This window comes from Octopus bimaculoides, chromosome Z, assembly GCF_046866305.1.
Source record: "Octopus bimaculoides isolate indiv1 chromosome Z, ASM4686630v1, whole genome shotgun sequence".
Lineage (NCBI taxonomy): Eukaryota > Metazoa > Mollusca > Cephalopoda > Octopoda > Octopodidae > Octopus > Octopus bimaculoides.
Genome location: NC_142944.1, coordinates 20755451 through 20764705, shown reverse-complemented (window position 1 = coordinate 20764705; position 9255 = coordinate 20755451). Strand labels below are relative to the sequence as shown.

At 37.6% G+C, this 9255-nt stretch overlaps 1 long non-coding RNA gene across 2 annotated transcripts in view; it reads left to right on the top strand.

The window, feature by feature from the left end:
* Nucleotides 1-8944, top strand: part of LOC149132165 (uncharacterized) — a 29548-nt gene extending 20604 nt beyond the window's left edge. For both annotated transcript variants that reach the window (XR_016244719.1, XR_016244718.1), the window contains exon 3: nucleotides 8512-8944. This is a non-coding gene — a long non-coding RNA (uncharacterized LOC149132165). The remainder of the gene's footprint in view (nucleotides 1-8511) is intronic.
* Nucleotides 8945-9255: the final 311 nt, after the last annotated feature.

Sequence of the window (9255 nt, the reverse complement as noted above, 5' to 3'; positions counted from 1 at the left end):
ATGTGGTGCATTACTGCAGTCTGTTGCTGTCATTTTAAACCGGTTGCTGTCTTTCCCCAGCAAACTCTCTTCTTTGGAGGCATAATCTATGTATATATTAAACAGAACAACAAAAGTTATAATAGATGGCAGTGTCGGTACTTTTCACATATCTGTAATTTTTCAGATTAACACCTGCACGATTACCCAACCCTAATCCTAACACTAACCCTAACACTAACCCTAAACCCTAACCCTAACCCTGACCCTAAAAACCGTAACCGTAACATTAATCCTAAACCCTAAACCTGACCCTAAAACCCTAACCCTAACACCCTAGTGAAAATCTTGGTAAATTTACAAAACATTGACGAACATGAGTTATATTTTACTGAATGATTGTGTACTTGCACGTGTATGCTTTTGAGAGAGCGAGAGAGGAAGAGGTAGAGAGGGGGAGAGAAAGGAATAGGGGTAGTTAAAAGTTTTCTTATGACTGCTTCTCTTCACTGCCTATTACTTCATTAGAAATCTAAGGATGCACATAAGCACATAATAGAGAAAAATGAAACAAATATGGACGACTTGCTCCGAAACACCACCGAGTGGGGAACACTTCTCAAAAATAACCTGCAGTTGTTTCATACATCAAGGTACATTTGTACAAAATTTCATGAAAAAATATTCATTTTCCTGGAAGTTAAGAGGAATTTAAGTGGAACTTCCGAATATTGTACCCCACCCCCTTCCAAAACACTTTCACCGAAAATTTTTGTATATTTGGAATCTACATAATAAATAATATATGCATAGAAAATGTCATTAAAAAATATTCATTTTAATGAAAGTTATGACCTTCCAAAGTTAGTGGGTACAACTCTGTAGTTATGCCATCAATGTTTTGTAAATATACCACGATGTGAATGATTGTGTTTACTTGCACGTGTATACGTTTGAGAGAGCGAGAGAGGAAGAGGGGGAGAAACGAATAGAGATTGAGAGCAATGTGTATGTTGTTGTCACAGGTCATGTATGTGTGGTTGTGTGTGTTTTTACGTATCTATGTTATGAAAAATAGGTAAAGAATACTGAGATGAAATTTTAATCTATGACGTTGTATGTATCACTTTCTCTCTCTCTCCCTCTCCCTCTTTTACTCTTACTCTCTATATTTTTAGGTTGAGCGTGTGTGTAAGAATGGCGTTCCAGGTAGCAGGGATGAAATATAAAAGTTGCTAGAAACAACAGCCAAATCTCCCTTAAATCACACAAAGTAAACGGAATTTTAAAAATCTAATTACTGCACTGGAAAGTTCACATCGAGAAAATTCCATTGATGTAAACAATTTTACGAAAAAGTGGAAAATGTGGATTTCTATAAACTTTTAAAAAGGCTTCACACAGACACACAATTTCAGCTTTATATATTAAGACTAGCAGTATAACCCGACCTTGTCTGGGTGTGACTTATTATGCCATCTACGATAAGTCTTGCTAGGTGAAAATCAATTAAAAAAGAAAGCCTTACAACGATAAAACCCTTATGATGTAAATATGTTCATAATTCAAAAGACGATGAAATTAATAGGGAAAGTCTGAAAGCTGTTTTGCGCAAAATTATTAAGCATACGTAAATTTCATCCGTGTAATTGGCTATAGAAATGCTTGTGCAAAACAACTTTTTGCGCTGCCCTGATTATACATAGCAGGGTAATCCCTTTTAGCAGGAGCTAGGATGGCAATTTGTGATGAAGCAATTGCTGGCGATCTGTTGCTAAACAGTTTTGCCAGAATTCTATCAGATTGGGCAGAAGGTGTTGATGCACCATTTTGCATTATGTTCAAAGTAGCTACTGGAATGTGGTGAATTGCTGCAGTCTGTGGCTGTCATTTTAAACCGGTTGCTGTCTTTCCCCAGCAAACTTTCTTCTTTGGAGGCATAATCTATGTATATATTAAACAGAACAAAAAAAGTTATAATAGATGGCAGGGTCGGTACTTTTCACATATCTGTAATTTTTCAGATTAACACCCGCACGATTACCCAACCCTAATCCTAACCCTAACCCTAACCCTAACCCTAACCCTGACCCTAAAAAACGTAACCGTAACATTAATCCTAAACCCTAACCCTAACACCCTAGTGAAAATCGTGGTAAATTTACAAAACATTGACGAACATGAGTTATATTTTACTGAATGATTGTGTACTTGCACGTGTATGCTTTTGAGAGAGCGAGACAGGAAGAGGTAGAGAGGGGGAGAGAAAGGAATAGGGGTAGTTAAAAGCTTTCTTATGACTGCTTCTCTTCACTGCCTATTACTTCATTAGAAATCTAAGGATGCACATAAGCACATAATAGAGAAAAATGAAACAAATATGGACGACTTGCTCCGAAACACCACCGAGTGAGGAACACTTCTCAAAAATAACCTGCAGTTGTTTACTTCAAAATTCCTACATGCTTGAAATGTACATACATGAAGCTACATTTGTACAAAATTTCATGAAAATATATTCATTTTCCTGGAAGTTAAGAGGAATTTAAGTGGAATTTCCGAATATTGTACCCCACCCCCTTTCCAAAACACTTTGAAATTTTTTGTATATTTGGAATCTACATAATAAATAATATATGCATAGAAAATTTCATTAAAAAATATTCATTTTTATGAAAGTTATGACCTTCCAAATTTGGGGGATACAACTCTGTAGTTATGCCATCAATGTTTTGTAAATATACCACGATGTGAATGATTGTGTTTACTTGCACGTGTATACGTTTGAGAGAGCGAGAGAGGAAGAGGGGGAGAAACGAATAGAGATTGAGAGCAATGTGTATGTTGTTGTCACAGGTCATGTATGTGTGGTTGTGTGTGTTTTTACGTATCTATGTTATGAAAAATAGGTAAAGAATACTGAGATGAAATTTTAATCTATGACGTTGTATGTATCACTTTCTCTCTCTCTCCCTCTCCCTCTTTTACTCTCTATATTTTTATGTTGAGCGTGTGTGTAAGAATGGCGTTCCAGGTAGCAGGGATGAACTATAAAAGTTGCTAGAAACAACAGCCAAATCTCCCTTAAATCACACAAAGTAAACGGAATTTTAAAAATCTAATTACTGCACTGGAAAGTTCACATCGAGAAAATTCCATTGATGTAAAAACTTTTACGAAAAGTGGAAAATGTGGATTTCTATAAACTTTCAAAAAGGCTTCACACAAACACACAATTTCAGCTTTATATATTAAGATAAACTTACCTTATTTGTATTTAACTTTCCTCTATCAATTCTATTTACTTTACTTGTCTTTAATCAGCCTGTAAACACCTCACCTGATATTATGCTCATGTTGCATAAATGTAACTTTAATGTTTATTAATGAATATTAATAGAAATGACTTTAAATGGAGATGACCAATTTGCTGTTAATTATAAATGATTATTAACTTCCCAATCTCCATTTTCTTCTTCTTTTAAATGAGTATGAAATATATATATATATTATAGGTGCAGGCATGGCTGTGTGATAAGAAGCTTTCTTCCCAACCACATGGTTCTGGGTTCAGTCCCAGTGTGTGGTACCTTGGGCAAGTGTTGTCTACTATAGCCTTGGGCCAACCAAAGTCTTGTGAGTGTACTTGTTGATGAAAACTGAAAGAAGCCCGTTGTATATATATATGTATATCTTTCCTACTATAGGCACAAAGTCTGAAATTTTGGGGAAGGGGGCCAATTGATTAGACTGACCACAGTATGCAACTGGTGCTTAATTTATCGACCCTGAAAGGATGAAAGGCAAAGTATATGTATGTATATATATATATATATATATATATATATATATATATATATATATATATATATATATATATATATTTAAGTATGTGTTTTTGTGTCTTCCCACCATTACTTGACATCTGATGTTGGTGTGCTTACATCTAACTTAGTGGTTTGGCAGAAGAGACTGATAGAATAAGCTCCCAGCTTACAAAAAATAAGTCCAGGGGTCGATTTCTTCAACTAAAAGGCAGTGCTCCAGCATGGCCCCCCAGTCAAATGACTGAGACAAGTAAAAGAATAACAGAATATCGATGTGTATATGCATATATATATTTATACATACATGTACACACATACACACACACACACACACACATAAGCTGCCACTAATGCATATGAGAGTAAGAAGCTCTGCTATTTCATTATGCAAGTTAATGGCCCAAGAATTCTGCACCAGTTCCTTTTTGCTTTCCAAAGAGGGCTCTACTCTACTTACTATAAACTAAATCAACAGAAATTACGGGTATTAGGTTCACCATTTTTCTGAACTATGAGCTGGTTGTTGATGATTTCGTAATTGGCACTATTTGACAAAAATCTGTCATCTTAACAGATGAGTTAGTAACAACAATAAGCTGAATCTTGTTAAAGTACCTGAAAAAGATGGAATTTGCAGTAAGGTCTTGCACTTTGGTAGCAGACTAGTTGTATGACAGAGAATCTCCACAAGCTTATTAGAATAGTCTGAAGAGTTGGTGTTGTTTCCAAGGCCCGAAAAGATGCAGTTATCTTTCCTCATTATAAAAGAGAGGGAGTCAGAATAAAATATGACAACCATTGTGGCATTGCTCTACTGTCAGCTTCTGGCAAGTGTTCTTATCAGTCTGAATAAATAGCTTGTAAATGATGTCTTATCTGAATCTCAATGTGGCTTCCATTCAAACTTAGAATTGACTGTTCCATAAAAATATATTAGAAACATTTGGGTAAAATATTAAGTGGGGTATGTATGGTATGTCAAGATATGATCATTGTGGCAAGAGAGTGTTGTATAATGAAGAAGTGTAGTGGGAGTGCTAGACTGCCCAGTGTATGCAGCTGAGGTCTTCTCTGGTATTTATTTCAGCTGAAAGATCCCTTATGATAATGGCTTCCTTAATCTTCAAGTTGCCGATGTTACTGCTGGCAACTAATATAGTTGTTGTTATTTCCCCTTGTATGACATCTTTCTTGATCATTTGTTCTCAACAGGGATCTACATGGCTCTTGGGATTCCACATAGGATTTAGTTGTTATTTTTATCTGCAATAAATCGTTTATACTTCTACAATACACAAAGTCTTTAAATACTTTTTCACACAATTCCTAATATTTAATCAAAAGAATCATAATAGGAGTTTTTAGACATCAAATAGCTATAAGCAAAACCCCTACCAAGTTAAATAGGAATCAAAGTAAAAAAAAAAAAAACGGTTGAGAACTATTGGTCTAGATGCTTTTTTACTGGAGAGGCATGAGCGTACATGTGTTCCTTGATCTGGATGTAACTTATTTTGTTCTTCCTCCTTCTATTTGAACCTTTTCTCCTTGTATTTGTTTGATTGTAACCACCTTTTATGTGATTGCTTTTAAATGGACATAGTCATGGAAGGCAGATGTTAAATGATGATGATGATGTAGTGAGCTGTTGGCAAAATTCAAAGACGAAAGCTGTCAGCTTATTGTGTCTATTGTTGAATCCTGATGAATTAACTTTATCATTGACTGTTAAGGAAGATCTCCACAGTACAAGAAATGGTCCAGTAGTTGTCAACATGGAAATGGCATTATGCAAGACTGACTTATTGAGGTTAATAAAACATGTGTAAACTAAACAATAAACATAGTTAGCTAACTCTGTTCTTTGATGCTCTTTTGGTAGGCATAGATGAGCAGTAAGAAGCTTGCTTCCCAACCACATGGCTCTGGGTTCAGTACTGCTGCACGATACCTTGGGAAAGTATCTACTACTATTGTCACGGGGTGACCAAAGCCTTATGAGTGGATTTGGCAGACAGAAACAACTGAAAGAAGCCTGTTGCGTGTGTGTGTGTGTGTGTTTGTCCCCTGTCACCACTTGACAACTAGTGTTGGTGTGTTTACATCTCCATAACTTAACAGTTCAGTGAAAGAAACTGATATAATAAGTATAGGCTTAGAAAATGTAAGTACTGAAGCCAATTCATTTAACTAAACTCCTTCAAGGTGGTGGTGCCCCAGCATGGCCATCATCTAATGAAAGAAACAAGATACATGTGAAAGCAAACAAACACATCGAACAAAAAGAAAGGGAAAAATGTATCTCTAGCTAAAACACAAAGACAGCATCTCATCTACAGTTTTAATTGCATGGATTAAAAAATATCTATGACTCATTTTTCCCTTTCTTCTCTGTCCATCTATCTGTCTCTTTTGCTGGCCCTAATTACTCACATGAGATTGTGCATGTGTGTGTGTAGTTGTGTAACCAAGCACCAAATGCCCAAAGTGAATGATACTTGTGGAAAAGAAAGAGAGACTGAGGAAAACTTAGAATGAAATACTGAGTACTGCAGAAAACCTGACCTCCCACACAAGCTTAGTGTTTGCATCTATCCCTTGTCTGCTGTTTTGTGCATGCTACCCCACCCACCACCAACCATTTTATTTATTCTATACCCTATCCACTATGTCTTCTTATCCTCTCATCTTCCCATCATCTTTTTATGTCACCATGCTGTGTCACCCACAACTGAAAAAAATATTCTATCTATGCCTATGGAATAAATACCTACCTCCCTCATACTTACACTACCAGTATTTTACAGCCCCTCTTTCCTCTTGAATCAAGATTCTTGAGTAAGGAGGGATTGCACCCTCACATCCTTTACTCATCTATTCTGATTCGCTGTTACCAAACTCTCTGGGACACATTACCTTGAGGATACACTATGCACCCTTATCATCATCTTATCTCTCTTCCAGATACCCCTGCATTACTACCCAACATATAATGTGGGGTAGCAATGCATCACTCCTTACTCAACCTTCCCACCGTCCTATCACTAACTCTCTCCCTCACAACCTCCTCCCCTCATCACATCACTACTGTCTACTACTTTCCCTTTGATTACCCTCATTCTCTAACACTGCCTCTGTTACTCTTTCCCCTCTTCATCATTATCATTATTTATCATTTTTGTTCCATGCTGGCATGGGTAGGACGGTTTGACAGAAGTTAGTCAGCTGAAGAGCTGCCCAGGCTCCATGTCTGTTTTGGTATGGTTTCAATGGCTGGATCCCCTTCCTAATGCCAACCATTTTACAGAATATGCTGGGTGCTTTTATGCAGCACTGGAATGGATACATTCAAATAGCACCAGTATGGGTGCTTTTTACATGGCAGCAGCACCCACGAACTCACAAGATAAGGGATGCAGGGGACAAGCCTTGCTCTTAACAATAAACCTGTGTAACTACAATAACAATTATTTTGGACCCTGTTGAACCATCCAAACCTTGCTAGTATGGCAGATGGACAGACCCACCTCATCCACTGGTACCAAATGCTATTCAACACACTGCACTACTACTATCACCTTGTCACACAACCACACCCACTGTCTTTCACACTAATTCCTGACATTATTCTCCACCTTCTCCTCTCCTGTCTCCATAACTCCCACCCTAACACTATCCCCTTTGTTATTTGTCTCCATTACCATCCTCTCACAATAAATTTTCTCCTTTCCATCGACACTGCTTACCAAAAACCATAGCATATATATATATATATATATATATAAATGGGCTGGTTACTCCACCGGCATAGGCCACAGGTTATGGCCAAGTGAGACCATAACCTGTGGCCTATGCTGGTAGTGTAACCAGCCCCTTTAGGCATACCTTTCTTTCATTGGACACTAAACTATGCTTGTGAAGACCTGTTGAGGCAAGTGAAATTGGAATCGAATTTGACGACGGCACCGCATGACTGGCTTCCGTGCTAGTGGAGTGCTAAGAGCACCATCCAAGTGTGATCATAGCCAGGGCTGCTGTGTAGCCGCTGTGTCAATGGCACGTAAAAAATACCATTCGAGCATTTTCGTTACCAGCGTCGCCTTATTGACACTAAAAGCACTCACTACACTCTCGGAGTGGTTGGCGTTAAGAAGGGCGTCCAGCTGTAGAAACTCTGCCAGATCCGATTGGAGCCGGGTGCAACCATCTGGCTCACTAGTCCCCAGTCAAACTGTCCAAGCCATGCCAGCATGGAAAGCAGACGTTAAATGACGGTGATGGTGATGATATATATATTTATATATATGAGTATATCTACAGCCTAAGAACATGGCGAATGAATTTTTACCAATGAGCCAAATGGCCTTCTGTAGTGGCACTGTCACAGACATATGAGCAGTAAACTACTGTAGGTTTTACTTCAGTTTCATGGTCAAAGCTAAAAATATTTCATAGCTTTGATGAAGAAACTAGTCCGTCTTTGGGATGTGGTTTTTGACAATGTTATAGGATAGAGTGATTGCTTTGACTGAATCGCATGAATGGAAATACTGGATATTTATGGTAGTACTACAAGGAAGACTGTTGTACACAGACATGCAGGAAGTAAATAGACACCTTTAATTTTCAAAATTTCTGATCCAAGTGTCTTAATATGTTTTCAATGATGTAGAATTTACAATGTAATTATTCCTTTTCATTCTAGATGCCACTATATTAAACATTTGCAAAGAGTAACCCTGCCACGCACAAAAACTTCAGCAGAACTGTCAGATTTTCAAAAAGGTTGTATTGTTGGGCAATCTGAGGCTAGTCTTAGCCAGCAACAAATTGCCAAAAATCTTCAAATTCCTCTTGCTGTTAATAGAATTATAGTGCAATTCAAAAACCAAGGAAAAGAATCAACAGATTCTAGTCCTGGCCAACCGAGGCCCTTGGAAAGGAAGCTTTGCTGTTTGAAGAGAATCGTGGAACACAAACCCCATTCAAAGGCTTCTGACATTGCAAAACAGTTAGTCCAAGAGCATGTGTTACATATCTGCATAAGCTTAGGTATTATAGACGAGCATAATTCTTCAACCAATTAATATCAAATAAAAGATTTTGAAAATTAAACGTGTCTATTTACTGCATGTCTGCATATATATTTTTGTGTATGTGCGTGTGTGTGTGTGTCTCTCTCTTTGTCTTAACATCATGCAATAGTTGTAAGCAAATATCATCAATGTACGTTGTTTCCAGCCTTATGCATAAACATGTCCAGCTATGAGGGATATATTAACTTTCTTTAACCCTTTCATCATCATCATTAAACATCCGCTTTCTGTGCTGGCATGGGTTGGACGGTTTGTCTGACGAGCCAGATGGCTGCATCAGGTCCAAACTGATCTGGCAGAGTTTTCTACAGCTGGATGCCCTTCCTAACGCCAACCACTCCGAGAGTGTAGTG